Consider the following 26,460-nt stretch of genomic DNA (forward strand, 5'->3'; position numbering starts at 1 on the left):
TATTACAAAGCATTTTTCTTCACTGAGGTAAAATATGTCTCATTTCAACTTCTATCCACTTCTCTGTTGGCCTTCAGAACAGCCACCAGGAAACTGGTACTTTCTTGATAGTGTAACTTCTTATATATTTGTAGATAGTTTCCCTGGGCCTCTGTCCTTCATTTCTGGATTCCAGAAGAGTTGCTGTCATCTTGGCAACCACCTTCCTTTCTTCCTGTCTTCCTGTCTTCCTTCCTTCCTTCCTTCCTTCCTTCCTTCCTTCCTTCCTTCCTTCCTTCCTTCCTTCCTTCCTTCCTTCCTTCCTTCCTTTCTTTTATTAAATTTTAAAAATTCATTTAACATATCAACAACAGATCTCCCTCTCATCCCTCCTCCCGCTCTCCCCATCCCAACCCCCATCTCCTTCTCCAACAGGGTAAGTTCTCTCATGGGGGATAACTAAGCCTGGTACATTCAGTTGAGGCAGGACCAAGTCCCTCCTGGCTTGGGCAACCACATTTCTTAGTACCAACTTCTACAGGAACTTGCTATGTAGCTTAGACTGGCCTTAAACCTACTAAGTAGCCCAGGCTGACCTTGAACTTATGATTCTTCTTGCTCAGACTCCCCTAGCATCAGGATCAGAGGCAGGTACCCACATCTGGCTGATGATATATATATATATATATATATATATATATATATATGTATATATATATGTATATATACACATACATACACACATACATACACACATACATATATATATATATATATAACTTTATTCACATACATCACATACATGCATACACACAAAATGGAAATGGTTTCCAATGTATTTGATGCTTTGTAGAAGACAAATGACATTGGATTATTTAGTGTGAAATTTAAGGGAAAAAAAAAAACTCTCTTTGAACTAATTCTATCACAAAAGTTTTAAGTTTAGATCTAATATATTGACAATTCTTTATCATTTTCTCAATTATTTGACAATCGTTTTTTGTTGTTGTTGTTATATACTTTATGGCAAAAAACCATTTCTCTACTTACAGAGATAGATTTTTGCTTAAAATACTACAGATAAAATGAGTAAATTTATAGAAAAATATACAATAAATATATGGGAGATACATTGGAATGCCAAAATTGAGGCTGGTAGGCATCACTGGCTGACCTTAGGGAAACTGACTTGGGAATGGCTTGTTTGCAGAATACAAAGGGCCCACTTCTCTAATCTAGACATATTTCATATTTCACTATGAAGCACTAATGAAGTTACTTTTACATGTTTTCTTAGCAGCTACTCAGTATCTACAGTTCTTAAGAACTAAACTGTCTATTTCTAGTAGTAAGCCATTAAAATACTTTCCAGTACCCAGGCTTCTGGCATCGTGCCTTAGACTCTATGTTTTCATGTTTCACACATCCTTCCTTCAATCATCCTCACATTTTTTTTTTAAATCAGCATTATCTTTTTTGACCTTGCTGATGTGGAATTCCAAATAAGTAACATATCCAGCTTCTTTCTCAAAAGTCCTTAGCTGCTGGGTGGTGGTGGCACACACCTTTAATTCCAGTACTTGGGAGGCAGAGGCAGACGGATCTCTGTGAGTTCAAGGCCAGCCTGGGCTACAGAGTGAGTTCCAGGAAAGGTGCAAAGAGAAACCCTGTCTCAAAAAAAAAAAAAAAAAAAAAAAAAAAAAAAAAAAAAAAAAAAGTCCTTAGCACAAGATCCCACAGGCTGAACCTAGGGATGACAACTTACCTGTGGCATGTTCCCGCAGACCTACATCAAAGGCAAGTTTATCTGTCTGGGATCTTGATGTGGTCAAGCATGTCAGATACTGTGGAACAAGAGCAGATGCTAGGAGTCATATTCTTCTATCAGGTCCTAGTACCACCACTAGTTAGCTTCCCATTAATTGCAAAAAAAAAAAAAAAAAAAAAAAAAAACAGCTACTATGAAATATGCTCAGTCTTCTCCCTCAAGTTAGTGGACATTATACTTTTGGAAAATATTTTTTGTTTTAAATGTAAAGCCGCAAAGACATTCTTATCTGATTATCTAGTAATGTCTAGGACTCTATATAGAATAAAATTGAAAATATTTCATATGCTTTAGTTCAAAATCACTCTGAGAAACTTTTAACTTGAACTTGAAAACAATACAAATGGAACATCAATGACCAGCAGTAAAGAAGTGGCTAGATCAACTTTGGTTCTCCTGTTTTGTGGAGTATTATACCACTAAGAGTACTGATAAAGAATGTGCATATAGCACATAACTTTATTTTTATAAGATGTTGGGCCAAGAAGTCACAGAAAATAGCACATTTGTACAGTTGACATATACACAAAACTTAAATGTGTAGCATATGACTGGAATGAATTACATTGGAATAATAATAAAAATTGTGCTTGGATAAGTAAAGGAGGGTGGGAGAAGCTGGGAAATCAGATAATCCCCCATTTCTTCAAATTTAACATTTTTCTTGAAAACTTCATACATAAGCACTGCATCTATTTTAGTCCTGGCCCCTCCCCTCCCAGCTCCTCCCAGGTGGCCTCCCAAAATCATGACTTCTTCTATTATTTTTGTTACACGTATATACAGAATGTATGCACACACACATTCACATACATATATATAATCTACTGAGTCCACGTGTCCAGGTCTGATCACTTGAGGTTGGATGGCCTATGTGGGACCTTGTTCCTTGAGCAGTTTCTCCCTCTCTCAGCAGCCATAGGGCAATGGTTCTCAACCTTCCTAGTGCTGTGACCCTTTAATACAGCTCCTCATAGTGTGGTGACCCCCAACCATAAAGTTATTTTTGTTGCCGCTTAATAACTATAATTTTGCTACTCTTATGAATCAGAAGGTAAATATCTGTGTTTTCCTATGGTCTTAGGTGACCCCTGTGAAAGGGCCATTCGATCCCCAGGTTGAGAACCACTAATCTGGGGGATGGGACCATACGGGATTTCCCCTGTCCATGCTGCCTTGTCAACTGCTAGTAGTTGCTTTTTTTTTTTTTTTTAATCCTGAATTTTTAAACCTCTCAAAATAACATTTATCCTTTTTTGTGGGTTATGACAACATATATGCAGGTGAAACTTTGAAAATGATTTTTAAAGCAGTTTAATAAAGGAAATAAACTGAGGACCCCTTCCTTGCCTCTTGCTGATGGTGCCGTGGTGCAGGTTGGAATTAGAGTAGGAGGAAAATAAGTACAGGCAGACCTTGCACACTCTGCAAGCAGCAGGAAAAAGGTTACATTAAAAAAGTTTTATTTCATAGGCTTTATACCAAAGCTACTTTTTAAAAAAGCCAGTGTAGTGTTTACATTAATTGGGAGTGAGCTTTTTTTTTTTTTGCCTCTTTACCAGGCTGCTAGCCTGAGTTTGAGAGCCATGGGAGGTACACTATTTCAAGATTTACTTATTCTATCTGGGCAGAAAAAACATACTTTAGGGTCTCATTTGCCTTCTCAATAAGCAACAGGTTCTAAAAGGTGATCACCTCTCATTCCCAGAGATTGCCAGGAGAAGGCCTCCCTATTCAAACCTGCCCTAATACTCAGATACAGCTGGCCAGTGTTGTTCCATCTTTGGCCATGAAGTACTAAAGCAGACAAGTGTTCGGTCTAAAAGGTCCACTCCTCACCAGTGCTCAGACAAAATCTGCTGCAGCAAATCAATTATTTACGAAGTAGCTGCTATCATGCTACAATTTGGTAGTCTGAACTTCAAGAAGAACTTTGGGTCGAGGACCTGTAGCTGTGTGAAAAATCAACAATTTCCAAATTCTCTCTTCCCACTGCTAGGATCACATACTGTCATGCCAACCTCTCCAGTGGGTGATAGGGTCTGCACTGAGGCCCTCATGCTTGCACAGTTAGTGTATCAGCTTTACTAGGGTTAGAAAATGATGAATAATCTTCCTTACACCAACAGCATTCAAGAATTTTATATGTAGGAGCTGAAAGCAAATACTATTAGAGTTAGCTCATATTATACTAGATCAACATCACAATATTTACAATAACTCCTTACAAAACATCAGGAGTGTATGCATTTTGCAAGTTATACTTATTGAAGTTTGCATACTTTTCATTCCAAGATTTTGCTTCCCAAGTGAGGCTGAATTATCACCACTCTAGTATTTTGGTTTTAAATCCCTGATTGGTATAGCCTGGACCAGTTTTCTGTGATTGCCTCATCTATTGTCTTCTTCCTGTCACTGGGTTAGCATAATACCTTCAAATTGTTCCAGGACTGAAGGCCCTGGACATCATTCCATTTCTTTAGCTGTGTACAAGTAGAGAAATGTCACGCAAATCCCATTTGACTTGTTTTATTTGTACACTAAATAAATCAGTTATTCCACAGTTCATTTGGTCAGTTATGCTTTGGAGAAATGTTTACTAGGTATCTAGCATGTCAATGTACTGTCCTTGGTGGGGTTAGGCTCAGTGAAGTTTAAAGAAAAGGAATGATTCTTTTCTCACTGAATAGGACACACACTCAGTAAACATAAATCCCTGGAATTGGAGGGAAGTGATAGGAAGACAACAATGGACTGAATTATTTATATTCTGAACTGCTCTCAGTGCTCATCCTTTCTTTCTCATGAATGGTGAAAGCTGTCATCTCCATGTGCTTACCATTCCACTGAAAGAGTGCCGCAGGAGAATTGCATGCCCATAGAGCAGGGTCCTGTGGCCACCCCCTTGTGCTGCCTGTGGGAATGAGGAAGAAAACTGTCAGCACATATCAGCTGTGGCTTCTTTGGCTGAAAAGCAACACGGACGATTTGGGATGCAGCTTCTAAGAAAAACAACCATGGCAAAACTCCCAAAGAATTCATTCATGAAGCAAGTGTCCAGCCAATGGGCAAAAGAAGACTTTGTGAGCATAGCCATGCGGCATCCTTGGGAGAGGGCAGCAAGGCCTGCTGCTCTCCTCAGAAGTGGCCGCTGCCCAGGATGCGCAGAAACCCAGAGCTGTCCTACACCGGAAGCATGTAAATGAGGTACACTCTGCTTACCTTCCTTTGAACTTCTCAGAAGCATCCGGGATGAGAGAGAAACAAGTGTGAAGTAACTACAGTCTAGTGCAGAAGGGCAACATGGTGGGCGAGCATTAATGTGCACTTTGGGTCCTGCAGTCTTTTGTTCAATTCTGGGCACTTGCGCTTTCTGCCCATCCAACTCAAATGGTCCTTTTTTACACAGATCTCACCAACCAGGGATGGCTCTGAAACCCAGGACTTTCAAAGAGTAACTAGTCCTGCAGAAATAGTCCCCTTAGTGGAGATACCCCTGTGACTGTCCTCTCCGCCTCCCTCTGCACATCCCTTTTGCTCAAACAGCAGAGAGGGAGGTCGGAGAAGATAAGGTGGCCCAAAGGAAATCAAGCTACCTGAAATTGAAATGAACAACATATGCTCTATAACTAAAGCATAACTTCCCAGTGGGACAAGTGAGCATGAATAATGGTCAGCTGAAATTAACAATTGAAAACATTGTTTTGGTACCAATCTAATTCTCTTTACATCATGCTAATTTATCCCTAGGTAACACATTTTTTTTTTTTTAAACACACACTCTTTTAAAAGTAGAAATTTGCTGCTAACAGGCTCTGTCCTCCTCATACATGGACTAAAAGAGACTCCAAAGTCTGAGATACCTACCAAGATTGTGTGTGTGTGTGTGTGCGTGTGCGTGTGCACGCACACGTGCATGTACTTGCCCATGCTTGTGCATGTGGAGGCCAAAAGTGAACATGGGTTGTCCTTCTACTTACCCTTCACCTTTTTTTTTTTTTTTTCAAAGACAGGGTCTCTCTTTGAACCTGACCAGTTGGCTGGTTAGGTAGAAACCTCCTGGGATCTCCTGTCTCTTCCTCCTAGTGCGGAGATTACAGATGCATGCTGCAATGCTTGGATTTCATGTGGCATTGGGGGTCTGAACTCAAGTTCTGCACAGCAAATACATTATTCCCCAAGCCATCTTTCCTGGACCAATATCAAGAGGAATTTTAGCATTTTGCTTCTGTAGTCCAAAAGCATCTTTTATGCATCCCATTCTTTTCAGAGTTGCAGACTGGCTGCCCAAGGCACTGTCTGCACTTTTATCCTACCCATCCTGTCCCCTCCAGGCATGGCAACGAGCAATGTAGAGGACAAGAAGCAGGTGGTGGAGAGAGAAACAGAGGTCTGGATAATAAGCTATGAGTGATTTCATTTCAATTCTGTTTGGATTAGCAGAATTGCTCTGTCAAAGAGATTTTTCCACCATGTCGTACAATGAGTCTAAAGAGAAAAAAAAAAGACAAATGTGGTATGTTGAAAAGAGGCTGATAACTAAATATAAATGTAACTGTGCTCACCCCCCTCCTATAGAGATATTTAAGTGTTCTCAGATTTTAATACCATGTAGGATTACACTGCTCTTCACAATATTTCCAAATTTCATGAAATCATTTGCACTAACTTCAGCTGTATTTACAAATGTGTCAACACCTTACATTAAAATTAGATGTACTAAATCATTTTACATCTTGTCTGTCTAAATGGAATTGTCCCTATGAGCTTGTATCCTTACAACTTAACTGATGTTTCCAATGGCTTATATTATATATGCATACTTCTGCAGTGAACAACTGACTGAATTAGATGTCCTACTATCAACCCTGGGTTCTACTCTTTTCTAATTCTTCTGTATTCTCACCAGCTCCATAATTATTGGGAGTCAAGAGTTGCTGACTCTAAGCAGTATCCCAGAGTGGCTTGGGCTTCTCTTCTTCTCTGATACTTCTAGAAGCATTGATGGGACCTCAAGTCTTTCATTATGATGCCACTAGAGAAAGAAAGGAATTTAAATGCCCATTGGAATTGAATGTAATCTAGCTTCTTTCTCATATAAAACAGTAGTTTGTAGATGCTAGGGGATATCAGAATCACCAGGTTCCCACTTTCAGTAGGCCTGGGGCTGGCCCAAGAATCTGCATTTCTAACAAGGTCTAAGTGATAGGGATGCCGCTGGTCTAAGGCCAAAATTTTGAGAATTATTGTTAGGGGAATAGATGGCTCTGGTGCTAGGATGGAAGAGGAGCCTTCTGTTACTATTATAATGTTGATTGCTGCTATGGAGCACATGCTATGCATGCATCCAGTGCTTTACATACTATCACAGCCCATTCCCATGATGATCTTTCAAGGGAGCAATGAATGTCATATTTTATATGGGAGGAATTTGGTACCTGAAGAGATTGGATTGCCTTATGTTTCACAGTTGATATGATAGTACCATATACACTTGGGTTAACAACAGATCTTAATCTCATTTTTCTAATGTATGCATAGTGATTACACAAGCCACCAACGGGAAGAGATACAGAGACATCTTTCATGGGGCTCATATAGTTGGGATCTAATTAGCTCAAACCCTATTGTAGGCACATAACACAGAGCGGTACACATGAAACATCTCACATAATATTAACTAGTAATGCAATCATAATCACACCCATTTTACAGCCATGTGAACTGACAGATTAAATAACTTGCTCAAAGTCATACAGGTCCCAAGTACAGAATCTGGACTTCATAAAGGGTATTTAACCATGCACCACAATATTGCCTTTTCTGTAGTGTGGCAGGGGAGATGAAACTTGGACAAAAATAAAATCATGTTACATATAGAAACAGCATGCATATTAAAGAAGTGGAGCACAGAGTTTTGAATAGACCAAGATGGTAAGGAGCATGTATTAGGGAATGGCTCTATTGAACAGGTAGACGAACTATGGGCTGCTAGCATATAAATGGTAAGAAAGAGATGCCAACACAGATCAACTGTGTCCTGGAAGTAGGAAGTGTGAACATTCACAGCTATCTAATAGTTAGTGCCTGTGTGCCCATGGACAGGGACAAGTGGATAAGTTGGGGACAGAGACACACTAGTCAGGCTATGCAGGGCCAAGACTCACTTGTTCACTGTCCCACAGCCATAAACACTGTAGTAGTTTATGAAAGGATGATGTCACAGTCAAAACTGTACCTTAGAAAGCAAAGTCAGTGGTAGATAAACAGAGAGGTCAAGTCCTGAGGGGCAGAAGTGATCGTTCTCTCATTCGGTTTCTTTCACACGGTTGACAGGGAATGAGCAAGCCAAACTTTGGAGGGTTGTCATTCTTTATTCCTTTCTGTTGTCCAATCTAAAACAACTGTTGGTATTACCTTTAAAAACACTCTTCAGGCAGCCACTCGGCCACCCACTGCTCCTAGTCTCCAAGACTGCTTTGTGTCTCATCTATCCATGGTAACAAACTTCAAATGTGCCTGCTAAGTAAGTTGTGGGTTATTGTGGCAGCCAGAGCCACCCTTTCCAAAGCTGTAAACCACATCTTTGTTTTCTTGCTACAAACCCTTCAGTGGCTTGCTATCAAGCACAACGCTCCCACTGTACATTCTAATTCTCTGCATTAGGATGGGAAATCTTTCTCTGAGCACCCACACAGTGACTATGTTAAGTTCTGTGACCTCTGTCTTAAAATTACCAGTCACACCTCACATAGTTTTTAAAGGAATCTGTTCAAAGTTTGGACACCATTTTTACCCTAGCACACTGTACAAATAAAGGTTACAGGGTAGATTTTGCTCGCTAATTTTAAGTTGTCAAACATTACTCTACCTGAGTTGGCTCCTTACACCTCTCTGACTTCAACTACCAGAAACACATTTCCCATTGCTTCTGCTCTAGCCATACTGACTGCTCTGTACTTTTCAGATAACCTTGCTCCTACCACAGGGCCTTTGCACATGCATTTCCCTCTCCCCAGAATGTACTTCCAATGTTTTCACAACCAACTTCTACCTTATATTAATTTCTACCCCAACATAACTCATTAGAGAAGTCTCCTATTATCATTCTTTACCAGAAGGTAGTCTTCCTCCATCATGGTCTTCTGTTTTATTAGTAGCTGATGTGAATTGCTAAGTTAATTTTGTTCTGTATCTGTTCTTCCTTCCCCCAAAATAAAATCTCCATGAACATTCAAACTAAAATGCTGTGCCTCTGTTATTTCAACGAGTATCAGATGAATTGGAGACACTCACCAAATATTTCCTAAATGAATGAGTAAATAATCAGTAGATATGGCCCTTGGGTCTCCATTTTGCCTATCAGAAAGAAGAGGCATAGAGAACTCAACAAGCTTCTCACAGTTGCCTTGAACATTTAGGTTGGAATCTAAACTTGGGGCTAAGAACAAATTCTACTAACTCTTTTGATATGAACCCTGGACTAGTATCTCAGGAAAGAGCCACATCTTACATAAGAGATACACGTAGCTGTTCATGGGGCAGTGTTCACAGCTCAAGGCTGTGAGACTTTCTTTGGGTGGCAGTCCTATCCCTGCCATGAGTGTCCTTGAATGTCATCGCTGGTGAAAGGATACTCATAGAGTCACCTTATATTGTAGGGTTACAACAGGGAAAAGCTGTTAAAGGGTCTTGGTTCTATGTTTAGAGTAAAAATATGTTACTAGACACTCAATTCAATCATCTTACCTATAATTTCAAGATTAATTTTCAGTATTGACATTTGTTTTTGTAGCTTCCAGAGAACAAAACCTTTCATGAAGGTAGACCAGAAATCACAGCTGTGGAGGCTTACCTTCTAGTCAGATACCAATATGTCAAGACTGCTATATTTCTAAACTGACTCGCCCTGTGATCTGAAATGCTCATTTCTACATTGGGGGTTCCTAGGCCCTAAGAAGCATTCCAAGACCCCAGGATGGCTCCCTGCTGAATCTAATGTGACCGCCACACTCCGAGGGCTATGATCCCAGAAGACCTTTTAGTGTCTGGCTGTTTCTGGATGTGCCTGCTTTCATTTTCTCTTCCTTGCTTATCCCACATCTCACTTTGGTACTACTCAGGCTGTAAAAGCAAGAAAACATCTCTCTAGAAGATTGCAGGATACTGTAGGGGCTTTTGCACAGTACATAAGGTATGAATTTCACTAGATACAAGAGAGCTAAATAATAATGGTGCTTTTAATCACAGGACAATGAGAGTGAATAAGCTAAATATTCAAAATGAATAAGCAGGAATAAGCTAACGCAGGTCACCTAGCAGAGTCAGCTACTTCAGCTATTCCACCATGAAAGGCTCAACTCATGACTGTTATAAATTATCAAGATTTTTATAGTCTACTTAGGTGAGTAGAACCTTTAAGGAGAAACAAGAGAAATTATTGGATAAAATTTCAGATTTGATGAAATGGAAAGGTATACTTTGGTACACCTAATGGGAAAAGTAAAATTTGTGAATTGTTTATTCCCTTAAATTTCACTTACAGATTCTGTGTGGTTTCAATTAAGATTAAGAGGGTAGTTTGGAGTTCAACAAAATTGTTAATGAAATTAGTGCTGAAATATGAACAATAAGAAAGTTTGTTTCTGAAAAGGAACTTTTTTTTTTCTGAAAAGGAACTTTTACAAAACACTTTTAAGCAATTGTCTAATTCACTCTGCACCAGATTCAGGAAGAAGCATATGGCAGGCACAGGCAGTCCATAAAGATCTGACAGCATGAATCATAGTCTATAAGGAGGCAGTTCCCGTACAGGAGAGAGGCAGGATTCAGTCATGTCTCCTGTATGTGGCTAGCAAGTCAGAGAGACATTCAGCATCGGCCAATGAGAGGATAAGAACATCAGATCATGGATACTAGGAGAATTAAATATTCCACTTTAAAATTAAATTACAGAACAACTAGCATGTAATACAATAGTCTACATCTTTGCTGATGCTCTCAAGTAGCACAGACATTCAAAGGAAACAAAAAGCAGATATGACTGTAACCAAACTAGAAAAATGGAAACCAAAACACTTAATAGACCACACAAAGACCTTGTATCACAATGACAAAGGGGTTCATGTCTCACTGAAATGTGGCAGAAAACCAAGCCTCAACTAAAGAAGTAGGCAAAAGCTATGAATAAATGATAGCTATCATAATAAATGAAAACATATGGAAACATTTTTATTTCTTTCAGCAATGAAAGAAATTGCAATTATATGATCTTGGCTCTATCAGTTTATATCTACAAAATGCGTCAAAAGAGAAGGGGAAATGCTGTGTGAACTGTAGTTTAGCTGACGCAAGCCTGTGTAAGGTGGTATCCAGTATAGCCCTTTTGCAAGGCAATATGGTGGTATATAAAAAGAGCCATAAAGAAGTCCATAACCCTTACTATAGTAATTTTACTTCTGGGAATAATTCAAAAGGAGCAAGAACGTATGCACATAGCTGTGGCAAGGGCCTTGTAATGGTCAAAATCAAACAAAAGGAAACCTGGCAAGAATATAAATATGCAACAGAAATACTATCTATTAAATCACGTGAATTCTTTTGGATGTTCTAGCCTGCAACCATTAAAGGCTGAAATCACCAGGGGTAGGTAGAAACAGAAAATGTTTATGATACACCATTGTGACAAGGTGCAGAATGCAAAGCACCTTCAGTCACTACTTGTATATACACAGGAATGATAAAATCTGTAAAAGTGAAATATGGACACTGAAGATGGCTTAGCCAGCCAAATGCTTGCTTTGCAAACACAAGGACATGAGTTTGATCTCTAGAATCCACATAAAACATGCTGGGTGTGGCATGGAATGCTTGTAATCACAGTGCTGGGAACTTGAGGCAAGTGGAGATCTGGGGTTTGCTAGACAATCAGCACAACCTGCCTGGAGCACTTCAGGTATAGTGAGAGAGTCCTTGTCAAGAAATAAATAAGGCAATTAATTAATTAATGGTAGATAGCATCTGAGGAACAACACCAAGGTTTTCCTCTGGCCTCCAAATGTATGTGTATGTGCTTATACACACATATGTATGTACACCTGCACACACATACTCATCTACTCATGAACTGGCATCCACATGTACACACATGCATATATACCCTCAGATACATATATTCACCCACACATGAATGTGAATACACACACATGCATGCTCACCTACACATACAAGTACTCACCCACACATGAACATTCACATATGTACACACACATTCATGTACACACACACACACACACACACACACACACACACACACACACCCAACAACAATGAAATAGCCACTTGCATGGATGCAGAACTATTGTACTTTATCCTGGCTCTAATTCTTTCTTTAACACTTACCACATCATCATCTCAATAAAATGCATACGTGTGTGGTGGGGACAACATGCTGTGTGCATTTAAAGAGATGGACTTCCACAAAAGTACTTTGTTCATTAAACTTTCAGTTGCTCAAGGGTGCAGTTTATTTACCAAGATCCTCAGTAGGATGACTCAGTCTATCTGAGAGGCAGAATGGATACTGTGGTGATACTATGTTCCCCAATATATTGTGTACCTTAATAAATTTATCTGGGGTCAGAGAACAGAACAGCCACTAGATAGAGAGGCCAGAAGATGGTGGCACTCACGTCTTTAATCCTAGCATTCCGAAGGCAGAGATCCATCTGGATCTCTGTGAGTTCAAAGCCACACTGGAAACAGCCAGGCATGGTGACACATGCCTTTAATCTCAGGAAGTGATGGCAGGAAGCAGAAAGGTATATAAGGCATGAGGACCAGGAACTGGAGCCTGGCTAAGCTTTTAGTCTTTTAGCAGCAGTTCAGCTGAGATTCATTCTGGATGAGGACTCAGAGCCTTCCAGTTTGAGTAAACAGGATCAGCTGAGAAGTTGGCGAGGTTAGCTGTTGCCTGTTTTGTCTCTGTGATCTTTCAGAATTCACCCCAATACCTGGCTCTGGGTTTGTTTTATTAATAAGACCTTTTAAGATTCGTGCTACAGGGTATACTGCTAGTCTGTGCTTGTAAACACTGGCTCTAGAGTGCTGTTCTCCAAACTGATGTTACAAGAAAATCTCAGAGAGGAAGTCTCTGTTTAAGACACCTGAACTCTTACTTTATCATTTCCTGAGTCTCAGCTCCAGATTCTGTGGGGGAAAAAAATTACTTGCTGTGGGGTGTCCACATCATGCATGGGTCCCTAGCCCATTATCACCTTTCAATCTGTAGCTTCCTCTCTTTGGATCTCACTCTGGTCTTTGGGGACTTGGTTCTCCACAATTCTGTGCTTCTCAAGACTGCCTTGTGCAGTTAGCAGATGTCAGATCTGTCTTTCCCTATAGCTGCAGGCTTGACGACCACCAAGTCTGACCAAACTCCCAAGACTTCAATCTAACAAGCTACTCTTCTGTGAGGAATAGACAGATAAGGGTGGGCAATACCTCTTCAGCTCTGAGGATATCAAAGGAACCAATGAGACTTTTCAGGTAGATCTTAGACTGTGAATGCCTACAAATAGGGACAATTTTTCCTCTCTAGTTCCAGTGAAAGAAAGACTTTGTTAAGACACACTGGAATTCAAACAGCACATCTCAGAGACAGGAGGACCGCAACCACAGGTTAATATGGCCCATGATTAGGAGCCAGAGCTGGCAAATGAGACAACAGGAATTCAACAGGTATTCTACAGGTATCATAATTCTATCTTAAGTCCACATGAACTGTGGGAATTGAAAAAATAAGTTACTTAAACATTCTTCTTCTGGCCGGGCGGTGGTGGCGCACGCCTTTAATCCCCAGCACTCGGGAGGCAGAGCCAGGCGGATCTCTGTGAGTTCGAGGCCAGCCTGGGCTACCAAGTGAGCTCCAGGAAAGGCACAAAGCTACACAGAGAAACCCTGTCTCGAAAAACAAAAACAAAAACAAAAAACAAAAACAAAAACAAAAACAAAACAAACCATTCTTCTTCTCCACTGTTTTGGGTCAGACCCACTGCTCTCAGCTATGTAGCTGCCAAAGCCTGTATTTCCTGGGCTGGGGAAATACCTTCTTTCCCTCTAAAGCTCTCTGCTGTGGAGAAATTAAAATGTGACATGAGAATAAGGCATCCACTTGTAATTTGACACTTTGATTTTCTACTCATTACAGTTGATTCTGAGTCTAGAACCAGACTCCTGAGATGCTGGCTGCAGAAGCAATGGGACGGAATCCCAAAGAGTTTCCTCCCTAAGAAATCCTTCACATGCATGTGGGACAGCTCAGCCTGAGCAGTACTAACTTTTTTTTGTTGTTGTTATGTTTGAAACAGGGTTTCTCTGTGTAGCTTTGGAGCCTGTCCTGGAACTTGGTCTATAGACCAGACTGGCCTAAAACTCACAGAGATCCTGCTTCAGCCTCATGAGGCTGGGATTAAAGGAGTGTGCCACCACTGCCTGGCAGTACTAACTCTTTAGACAAATCTACTTGAGAGAAGGCCTTCACATTCTGGGCATCTTCCAGAGCCTCTTGGGATATCAATAAAAAGTCAAATTATGAAACAGAATTTTAAGGAATTTCTGAATAGAGGAAGAAGGTACAGCACCCAACAGCCCTCGTTTCCTGAATCCAGTGTTTATGGCACTCTCACTTGAAGTTAGCTGATGTTGAAGAACTCTTAGGACACAATCCACCTTGAGTTAAAATGAATGTTGCATATAGCGGCAGAAGGTCTATGGTGGTTCTTACTACTCCATCTGCTTCTAAGCTGCTGTCCTCAGGGCAGTAGGGTGACTGTGATCCCAGGGAACCTCACTTCCCACATCCAAGGCTGTCCTCTCACTGTCACTTTATATCACAGCACAGAAAAGGCCCTGAAGACAGTGCAGAGAGGCTGTTTTCCTATGACCTCCTTTATTTTTTTTTAAATACATGCATTTCACTGCTAAACAAATTGAACAATATTCCCAGACTCATGCCTGCCAATATATGCCACATTCACCATTCTCCTGCTTTATGATTTATTGAACCCAGCCAACCTTTCCTTTTGGGAGTAGCTAGGATGATGTCTCCTGGATGAGAAGTGGTCCAAGCATTTAGTTCATCTCATTAATTTTATAATCTGATGAGAGTATTCTAGGACAACAGAGTCAAAGGCTAGAGTCTAATTTAAGAAAGTGAGACTTCTGGGTCATTATTGTCATGAAATATGGTTGTGAATGAAAAGGGGAGAAAATATTCTAATATGAAAGTAACTGGCTCATTTCTTTCCAAAAGTACACTTGCCATTGGGTACAGAAACACACACAGTATGATATAGGCTCTTCCAGGATGTCTTCCTGGTGTCTACTATACTTGGATGTGGTCCATTGGGTAAGAATAAATTGGCTTGGGTCATTTAGAGACTAGTGCTGCTGCTGTGGAGACAAAGTTGGTTCTTTCTCTGAAACAAAATGCTCTTCCAGAGAAAGAAGAGTTCCTGGGTGTTGTACTCTTTTTAAAAATTTTTATTAAGGAAATTTTTATTCATTTTACATACCAACCACATATTCCTCTCTCTTTCCTTCTCCCACCCCTCCAGCCTTCACCTCCCCCAACCAATCACAGGTTCTTTCTTCCAACAAGGTAAGGCCTCACATGGGGAGTCAGCAGAGTCTGCTACATTCAGTAGAGGCAGATCCAAGCCCCTCCCCTGGCATCAAGGCTGTGCAAGGTGTCCTGCCATAGGTGTTGGACTCCAAAAAGCCAGCTCATGCACTTCTGGAGGAATCACCATCCCTGACCTCAAGCTCTACTATAGAGCTACAGTAATAAAAATAGCTTGGTACAGGCATAAAAACTGACATGTGGACCGATGGAATCTAATTGAAGACCCTGACATTAATCCACACACCTATGAATACCTGATTTTTGACAAAGAAGCCAAAACTCTACAATGGAAAAAAGAAAGCATCTTCAACAAAATGGTGCTGGCATAACTGGATGTCAACATATAGAAGATTGCAAATAGATCCATATCTATTGCCATGCACAAAACTCAAGTCCAAATGGATCAAAGACCTCAACATAAATCCAGTTACACTGAACCTGATAGAAGAGAAAATAGGAAGTAGTCTTGAGTGTATTGGCACAGGAGGCTACTTCCTAAATATAACACCAGTAGCACAGACACTGAGGGTGTTGTTCTCTTAAACCCCAACGGCATGGCTAAAGACAACCAAGGAACCTTCTTCCCTCCAAATCTTCAAAAGCAAGTTTTGGATGGTGAAAGCATGGTGATAGAGCATACACTTATTGCATGGGAAGCCATGGGTTAAATTCCCAAAGCTGACAAAAGTTTTTAACTTCTGAGCATTGCTGTAGATTTATGTAGGCATTTCCCTGTGCCCTTTCTTGAGCTACTGTGGCTAGTGAAATGGTATTGTAGTCCCTGCTAGGCCTGAGATGTGATAAGCACTGCACCCGAAGCAGGAAGTTGTATATCCGTCACCAAGGATGAGCAGGTGGTGTGGCTAGAGTTTTCCTGCCTGTCCCACAGTCAGGACAAATCTCTCTCACCCACCAGTCCCACAGCTGCTCAGACCCAACCAAGTAAACACAGTGACTTATATTGCTTACAAACTGTATGGCCATGGCAGGCTTCTTGCTAACTGTTCTTATATCTTAAATTAACCCATTTCTATAAATCTATACCTTGCCACGTGGCTCATGGCTTACCGGCATCTTCACATGCTGCTTGTCATGGCGGTGGCTGGCAGTGTCTCCCTCCGCCTTCCTTTTCTCTCAATTCTCCTCTCTGTTAGTCCTGCCTATACATCCTGGCTGGCCACTGGCCAATCAGTGTTTTATTTATTGACCAATCAGAGCAATTTGACATACAGACCATCCCACAGCAAGGTGGCTGCTTGGGGGTGGCTTTTCTGAGATGATGTCACTCTTTTCTATGAGCATCCCTGCCATGGGGATAGTGGGCTGCCAGGATGGCAGTTTTAGCATATAGCTCTTCTTATGGCACTTTTAAAAGAACAAACTGACAGGCTATTTGTCAAGGTATTAGTGACATTTAGACCGATGACAGGTGTACTTTGGAAAGAAATGAGCCAATTACTTTTTTTTTATTAGAATTAATATTCCCCCTTTCTTCCATATCTAACAGATTTCTTAGAACTAGACAGCATCAGGTTCATTCTTCACATAAAAGGACCTGTCAGCCTGATTTTTTTTTAGTCACTGCTCTAGTTCTTATTTGAACTGCCTATACTCAGATTGCTGGTGAAATAGTGGGCCAGTGCCATGTCAGGACCAGGAACTTTGCCCAATAATTTCTTTTTAACGAATTTAATGTATAACCAACATTTCCTACCAAGAACCTAATATGGTCAGAGCATCATGAAATGAAAACTTTCACATTATCTCTATTATTTCTCTCTACTAAAATATTACTGTTTATCCCATACATGGACAGATTTAAAAATAGGAGAAAGCACCTACTAGCAGACAGTTACTGGGTGTGAGCACCTCTATTTATGTGTATTCAGAAGCGCCTCAGAATGGCCATAATTTGCTGTCTGACTCTGTCGCTTTTCTCTTCTGAAGTTCTTAATGCTACCATTTACCTTATCTTTTCTAAGCGTCCTTTATCAAACAACTGTCCTCCTTTATTTTCTCACCCTTCTGTCCCCATTGTACTGGCCCCACTATGATCTTGCTGATCAAAGATGAATTCACACTGTTTTCTCTACATCCATGAAATGTGCCTAAAGCCAACTTTATATCCCTAAGCAAAACAGCTTGAGTTCTCCCAGGAGTACAGGAAATGACATTAGGTGGTGAAACCCATTCTCTGAGCTCTGTGTACATGGGGTCTGCAGATGATTCTGATACTTAGCTTCCATATCAGGACCAGGTACTGTTTTGAGGGCACCATTCTTCTGAACCCCTTGTGGGTTCATTATGGAGAAGCAGCCCATAAAAGAACTTTGCAAGAAGACAAAACAAGAAAAGAAACCCACAACACAAAAAGTGGGCCACTTTCCTGAGATTTCGATTTCTTTTGTCTGTAGTGGGCCTATCTTTCATGACAATTCTTATTTTTATGGGGGAAGACATGTAGATACTAAGGTTTGAACACAGATGTTCATGCATGGCAGATAAATGTTCTATACCAAGCTACACCCCTAGAGTGGTTCTTGGGGTAACTGATCCACAGTCATGCTCAAGATCTACACTTCTGGAACTTTCTCAGTCATTTGGGACTCTTTATCCATGGAATTGGCATGACACTTAGCAATTGGTAAGTAGTGTACTCTCAGAAGCATCCTGTAGGACTCGTGATGGACTTCCTAATATTTCTCCAGAACTTTATAGACACAGTAAACAAATATTGCTTCCTCATGGCTTTTATAATTTTAGAACTGATATTCTAACCTCTTTGCCACTATCTCACTTCTGTTGCCAAACATGTGACACATGAGAAGACACATAGCTCTACTACAAAGATCTACATGAGGTAAGGGCTCAAGGCAACCCAGTCTTGACAGGAAGAGTTTCAACCCTCCCTTAGTTACCAGTGACCCACACATCTTCACAGCATTAGCAGTCATCTGGATACTCCTCTAACTGCCTCCTATACAATTTGGACCTTGTTCCTGACCTCTCTACTCCTCAGAACCTAGATAGAGATGGAGTTAGGGGAGTGGCATCATTTCTTCTTTGACACATGCTCCTCCCAATACTAGAACCAGTCACCTCTGATCTTATAATGTCAGAGGTGACTTATAAGGTCTTACCCAGGCCTTCAAGGTATGCCTTGCTCGAAATTATACACCCTCAGCTACACTACTTCACTTCTGTCCATGTCTGCAGAGTTGGTATCTCTTAGAGTTGTAAATAATTTAATACTTGGGCAGTCCTTTCACTGGCTGCTCTCAAAAAAAAAAAAAAAAAAAAAAAAAAGCCCACCTTCCAGAGACCTAGTCTAGGGACAAGTGTTCCTCTCACCACCTAGCCCTTCTGTCAGCGAGAAAAAAAAAAGCCTCATTTTAAAAACAATTCTCCTTTACATCTGTGAATGGAAGCCGGGATGCGAATAGAACACGTACCATCTGATCTATTTTCTCCCCATTGTGTAGAAAGGGAATTTATCAAACTGACAGGGAGAAGCTAACACACCGGGCTGATAGCGAAACCCGACTTCCCCAAAGCCACGAGGCCTCATAGCAAGCTTTGTTGCAAGGCAAGAAAGCATTTTAAGTGGAGTTCTCACAAAGTTCCTAAGGGAGGGGGCAGGGGGAGACCACCTCATAAATACCATTGCTCCCAATTTAGGTGGAACATTTTCCAGATTTAGAAATTCTATAAGGTTAATGAAACAAAAACTCAGTTATATTCGTTTGCCTTTTTGTTTATTTGTTTGTTTTTGTTGTTTTTTCTCCATTGGCCTTTTTCAATGGATAGGAGAAAAACCAAGTCAGTTGTTCAGTTGTTTCTTGGTGAGCTTCGTGGTTACTAGTAATGCAATGTTATAAAACTTGATATCAAAAAAGAGCATTACATCAATACTTCTTCCTCTGGGAACTCAAAGAGCAAATCACATGTAGTCTGAAAGCAGTAGTGAATAGACAGCCCTCAAGGAAAAGCAGAACCAGAGAGAAAGATGGACAGACTGGAATGAGGCAGGCTATTCCTAGTTATTGTAATAATATCACCACCCTACTGCCAATATACACCAAGAGCTGTGTTTGCAGCTTGAAGGATGAAGAAAGGAAGTCCTCCTTGACACCCTAGAAGGCCTTGTCAGGAAACCAGAAGATGGAAAGGACCATGGAAGTACTTTTTATTATGTGAACGGAGTAATACAACATAGTGTAGCACAACTATGGACCACAGGATGTCTGCTATTGAAAGAAATGTCTTATTAGGTTTTCATATTTTGTTTGTTTGTTTTTCAAGACAGGGTTTCTCTGTGTAGTTTTGGAACTTATCTTGGAACTCACTCTGTAGCCCAGACTGGCTTCAAACTCACAGAGATCCACCTGCCTCTGCCTTCTGAGTGCTGGGATTAAAGGCATGTGCCACCACTGCCCAGCTAGGTTTTCATATTTAAACAAGGTGTGGGAAAAAATGGAGCCCAGACAAATATTTTATTCATCACTGTGAATGATAAATCCATGTTCTTTACACAAATAAAGTCTTATACTGTTACTAAGGAGTTAGGCAGCTTTTCTGATTAGACCAAATCTTCCCCAATCTCAATCTTAAAAAGACATGATTGCTTGGATCAAGCAGGGAGCATCTGGGAATTTAAGATAAAATGGTACTTGTACTTTGGAATACATCTTAAGAGATATAAGAATGTAAGATGATACTGATCCATCAGAGGATGTTGTATTGTAAAAAATGGTCATTGTGGTGAACATTTGAGTTTTGAAGCAAAATCTTGTAGCAGTGTTCTTCAAATTATGCTAACCCCAAATTGAAGTTATTTTTTAATCACTAGATTATAAAATAAGAATGTAAATTAAAATAAGGTTGTAATTAGAAAGGCTATTTAGGATGGGTGAGAACACTGGGTAGTTCTTTGGTCTTGACACTGATTTTGTTAACATGGTGACCTGGCTTGTCTCTTATTGTGGATATGTGTTTCTGTTAAGCCAATCCTTAATACTGCAGAAGCTCCAGCTTCTACAAAATGCTGTGCAAGGTCTCATGGGCTACAAACTAAATGGTCTGAAGCCAGCTGGACCTTGCTTCAGGAGATACAGGAACACCAACGATGTCACAGAATCTGACTCAGCAGCTTCCTGCTTAGGAACCCCTGGGGTGTGTAAAAAAATAAAATTCTGGATTTAGCCTGAAGCTCCTCTTCCTGGATCAAGTTTATGCATATAAAGCAATCTTACAGACACTGAAGTCTTTTGCTCAGGAGGGATGCATATCTGTATGTATGTAAAAAACACAATCATCTGGGCTGGATGTACCTATGTCTTATACTGAATTATGAGGAAAAATTGAAGTACACATTATTGAACATAAATGGGAGATGTAAAATATGGAAATCTTTTGATTATTTTGACACATTTCCTAAGATACAGCAATCAAAATGTCATTCTTCAGAAGGAGGGACTAAAGGAACTTATTGTTAAAGTAAGCATAGATTATGAAAAATAAACATAAAACAGGTTGTTTTTCTTTTGTTAGAATTATATTTTGACATCAGAGTCCAATAAATGAAAGAAAAAGATAGACATAAACACATTCCTTTTATGCAAAGGGATAAGTTCAGAAATGCCATCTATCTACATGTTTGGTGATATCTATTATGCACTAAAACTATCCACATTTGTGAAAAGCATTAAAATGAAGTTAATATATTTAGAGAAAAATACATAATTATGAACTGGCTGACAAAAATGGACTGGCAGAATTGTACAGCATTTGAAATTCCTGCAAGTAAAATACTAGAAGAAATATTAGAAGAAGCAAGAAACCAGTTAGAGTTGGACCTGATAGGATAAAGGATTTAGTTCTATGAATTGGCTATTCTCCAGTGCCCTGGGAGCAGCAGAATCTAATAAAATCTAATAAAAATTACAGATAAAATCAATACAGTTAGAGGTGAAGTCAGCATAGTCTCAGTGGCTCCACATGAAAGGAAGAGACAAGCGGCCAGAGAGGATTTGTGTTATAGGAGAAGATTAGGGTTAGGAAAGAAGGGTGGGAGGTCCATTTGATACTATAGTAGGTTCAATTGACACTGTCTTTTGGAATAAGCCTGGGAATATTATAGAGCTACTGTTTCTCCCATTGACGGAGACTGAAAACAGCTAGTAAATCCTGCATTGTACCTTTGTTTCCACACCTATGACACCTGTCCAAATAGATGTCTAGAAGTAATGATGGATTGAGAAATATCATTTGTTCATCCACTTGGCAACCAGAGGTCAAATGTCTTGGATCACAGAGTTACACTTCTGGTATCTATACTGCTGTGAGGCTTCCAAAATCATTCCTGGGCTTATGTCCATCACAAGATGCTGTGTGGAGTCAAGACTAAACACAAAATTAATAAGAGCAGAGCAAAAGGTTTTGATATGTCCTGCTGTTTGTTATCCCCTCTCTATCCCCCAGTGTTAGGAGGCCATAGTTCATGCTAGTACAGAAGTTATTGGGCATATTTCTAGGCTCAAAGGATATACATTTGAGGCACTGGATCATTAATTCTGAAATTCAGGTAAATTCTAAACTTGGATCAGCGTTTGGAGATAGTCTTCACTAAGCTGGCATGGAAAAAACCCCATGGGGAAAATAAAATGTAAAGTTGCTAGGGTAGCAAAGAGTGGAGACATAGTTGTTCAGAATGCTGGGATGAGGCATCTCTCTATCCTCTGCAGCTGCACTATGAACTGCAGAGCAGAGTGAAACATTCTATTTTAGAAAGTCAATACCATAGCCTCCTCTGCATGGCTGACCCAGCAATCACGGCTGAGTTATCTGTACCCATAAAAAAATAAAATAAAATCTGAAAATTTCGGCACTTAAAAAAAAGAGCTCTGAAAATTTTTAAAAACAAGTCATAATTTTAGGAAACAATCGAGATAAATACACAGAAAAGCAGTATGTTCTGCTCAATTTCCCCATAGCAAAGATATGAAAACAGCAATATTTAGGAGCAGGAGGCCCACCATGAATTTCCATCTCCTGCCCCTCTCACACCCAGAGAGCAGGACTTAGGCAAGTCAGTCAGGGAAGGGTCTTCTGAAGCAAACTCCCCAGGCCCATTTTTAATTATCACCTCTGGAACAAAGCTTCAGTCTGTCTTGACACCCCTTGTTCTCCCATGTATCCGAGCCCAAGCCTGAAAGGAACAACAGCTAAAGAGAGAAGCACATACTGTCCGCTTCCATCTTTGCGAACAGCTCTACTAGCCTCTGCAGACAGGGGTCATTTACACTGCCCCCAGGTCCTCTAGACCTTCTAGTCTTTATTTCTGCTTTGTTCCTACTATTTTACTCCATCACTTCAGATCTTTACATGTTCTCAAGCCAGATAATGGTAACTGGGCAGTGGGACACTTGCCCCAGGTTCCTACTCGAATGAAAATTCCAGTGCCCACTGGGATCAGGGACTCTCTGGCATTAAGCTAAATTTTGTTTACTCAAATATCCAAATTGGTGTTTTTGCTAATCTTTCACAAAACAGAAACAAGCTATTTTCTCTAGTTCAACCAATTCTCTTTGCAAATATAATTTAAACTCTGGTAGCTATTAAAAAATGAATTACACGATCAAAGAAATTGTCTAATAAATAAATGGAAGGGTTTCTATTCTTTTAGGATTTCTTGAATTCCAAATGTGCTTTACTGGTAAAAGGTAAGCAAGCATTAGAAAATATTGCCCTTAAATCCATATATCTAACAATTTGCAGTTATGATTCCTCCTGATGCAGAATCCTGTTTCTACAACCTATCATAGTACCCACTCTGCCATATCAATTACTTATCTTGAATTCTGCAAAATCTCTCATGAAAACATATCGATGTACTAGAAAAAGCTCAGATTCCCAAATTCTTCTTTTTTTATCCTCTCTTGAAGTTTAATAAATATGCTTTATTTTGCCATGAAATTTTTAAAAAGCCAAACAAAAAACACCCTTGTTCATCAGAAAGTCATGCTTTCTAAGATGGTTATGGTCATTTGACAAAGCTGCCCTACCAGCATTCCAATGTCTACAGCAAGAATGGCAAGAACCCCAGGGTGTGTGTAACAACCAGCAATGCTAAATGTTCTCAGGGTTACAAGACACCATCAGGACCACAGAGCCCGACTGGTCTCACGTACAGCTTTCACTTCAGCAGAGGATGGCATCATCACAGAACAGGCAACTACATGAAAGCTGCAGCAAGAACTACAAGGTGGAGGATCTGAGAGGATCTGAAGCTTTTTAAAAATTCTCTGCACTTTTTCACTTGAAAATGTTTCTATGGGGATATGAAGAAATGTAAAAAGCTAGTTAACCTTAATGTCTCTTCTTAATTGTTGGTATTAACATTTAATTGTTCTCTTGGATCACTTTGGGAGATACCACTCGAGAAACAAAAGAATACCAAACTAGCTTTTTTCATTTTTATTATGAATTCCAGCCTTATGGATGAGCAGAGCTGGAGTTGCATAATACTACCAGAAGTCTGAAGCACCCGGAAGCTTGAATGAAGGCAAGGCTGCACACTTGTACCATCTTATCAAGTTGAAATCTAAGGACACAAGCTATCCAGACCATATCAAGAGGAAAAAGGAAAAACTTTGGAAAAGAACTTTCAACATCTTGAAGGGGGGAAGAATCTGACAAAAAATAAATAAATAAATAAAAGCAAAGCCCAAGTCCACAGACAAGCTGTTCTCCCAGTTGCAGAGCAGTGGAAGAACAAGCTGCCTGGCTGGGATTTCTAAGTGTGCAGCCACCTCTCAGCTCTACAAGATTGAAATGTGTGGTGCAGTAGTATTTTATTTTTAAAGTAGCAGAAGCACAGAGAATGGAAATGTCCTGAACACTTAACAAGTGAAAGGCCCAGATCATTACAAATACAGCTGGAGTCAGTTGTCCATGCAAAGTTACATGTATATTAAGGAGGGAAAAACATACCCATTCCGAGAGGTCACTGAGCTAGCAAAGTAAGAAACAAAACAGTGAATGGATATTTTAGTGAGCACAGGATTTTCTGAAAGCTTTCAACTCATTTGAGGAATCGACTGAAGCTTATTACAGAAAACAGAAACAGAATACAATGAGAACCAAAGAGGTAGAGATGTCTAACCTGTCGACTATTTTATCTTAGCTAGACTCAGAAGTGGCACTATATGTTAAAGTATGCTGTTGTTTTTCATTTGTTTAGTGCTGATGTCACTAAGAAACAGCAAACACATGAAGTGTTACAGTCTAATCCTGACTTTCCCATGATGCTACTCACATTAGAAAAGTCTACCCAAGAAAAAAACGGCCAGTCCTTATACCAGGCAATTTAGAATTATTGTAATGAATTAATCAGCTTTTTTTCTTTAATTAAAGAAGGTTTTTACTGTGAAGTAAGTAATGGCTTCAAGATGGAATATGTTAAGTAAGTACCATGTTATCAAAAAGACTAGTCCAAAAAATGAAATATAAGTTAATAATTCATTTCTTCATATATATAACCTTACCACAGAAGCATTGAAATCATCCATCAGCACAAAATCCCTAAATCACATCATAACTTGTGGAAGAACAGTGATAAAGAGAAAATACATTTTGACAATTTGGTGTGTGAAAAACAAAATCACAGAAACCTTATTTTGTAATCCTCTCATTTATAACAGCATTTAATTTCTCAAAAATAATGGTTGGCTATTTGAAGAAACAAATCTTGTGAAAATGATGGAATAATTTTCCTTCTGTAAGGATTTTCCAGGAGAACCATGTTTCCTAAAGGTCAAAGTATATAATCAACACTTACTCCTCAGAGATGCTGTCCTGGGTGGACTTTGGAAGGTTATCTTTGGCCCACACAAAGTAGAAAAGAACCAACACATTTATTCATTCTGTCTAAATATAGGAGTCAAAGTATTAAGCACAATGGCTGATATGAACAGGTCAACATTTCCATAGGGACTTAGTGATGGGCTACAGACGACCAGATATTCCAGAGGAGGAAGGTGTTGACACCTTCTCATTTGAACTTGATATATCAAACCATTGGGGATTGAATATCTAAACAACGTCTTCTTTCAGAGATGTTGCAACCGAAATCTCAGATCTATAAGAGATTTGCCTAGAATTACATTTCTAAGTGGTTGCAGCTTTAGGACCAAACCTAAACCTTCTGTCTCTTGCTTTGCCATCAACACAAGCTGCCTGCCACAAGCAAATATGTAAGGGGAATTCTAATGTAGGGCAGATTTAAAGAGCAGGTTTTGACAAGCATTTGCAGGTAAGAGCAATTTACTATGAGATTTGTTATTGTGTAGACACAAAAATATTATTGGTTTCATAATAGGAGTTGATCACCATCTATAGATTAAAAAATGAATGGGGGCAGCTTTCAGAATCTGTTACTGATTTTCTCCCTTCTAAATACAAAGCAAGGTCAAGTCAAACTAATTAATAATTGAATGGAATGAGACATGCTACCATTGCAGTTTGAGAGCTTCAGTTAAGAATGGAATGATGTGATGTCCTGGTTTTTACAAACTGAGTGATGGAGGGCTGTCCGTGGATTAATACTCTGGAAGGCAACAGCCCTGGGAAGGCAATGAGGATCCCTGACAAAGTCACCAAAGCAAGGTTTTGAACAGCTCGGGACAGTAGCTCTTTACTAACATGTACAAAGAAAGTTCATATTTTCATACCTACTGTGGCTCTTCCGGTGTAGCCTGCCTATCTTGCTTTAGGGTTTTGGTGTACATATAGGCAAGCTAGGCTTATACCATCATATGAACACAGGTAACCTTGTACATTTTTTCAAAAAGAAAATCTTATAAAGTATTCCAAAGGCATAATGAATTACCTGTTGTTGGAAGTGAACCATTAAACAATTTATTTCTCTCTTTTAAAGGTGTAATATTTTTAACATTATAAATGGGTATCA

General features: G+C 39.7%; 1 protein-coding gene and 1 long non-coding RNA gene across 2 annotated transcripts in view; both read right to left on the reverse strand.

Annotated features, from left to right (window-relative positions):
- Ryr3 (ryanodine receptor 3) overlaps positions 1-26,460 on the reverse strand; it is a gene marked incomplete at its 5' end in the record, with an annotated part of 626,824 nt that overhangs the window by 560,984 nt on the left and 39,380 nt on the right.
- LOC114697496 lies at positions 1,698-24,834 on the reverse strand. Its single transcript, XR_005091372.1, has 3 exons — positions 24,483-24,834; positions 4,647-4,721; positions 1,698-1,823 (listed from the first exon to the last, which is right to left on the reverse strand). It is a non-coding gene; the product is annotated as an uncharacterized LOC114697496 (long non-coding RNA).

Source organism: Peromyscus leucopus, chromosome 4 (assembly GCF_004664715.2).
Source record: "Peromyscus leucopus breed LL Stock chromosome 4, UCI_PerLeu_2.1, whole genome shotgun sequence".
NCBI classification, from domain to species: domain Eukaryota; kingdom Metazoa; phylum Chordata; class Mammalia; order Rodentia; family Cricetidae; genus Peromyscus; species Peromyscus leucopus.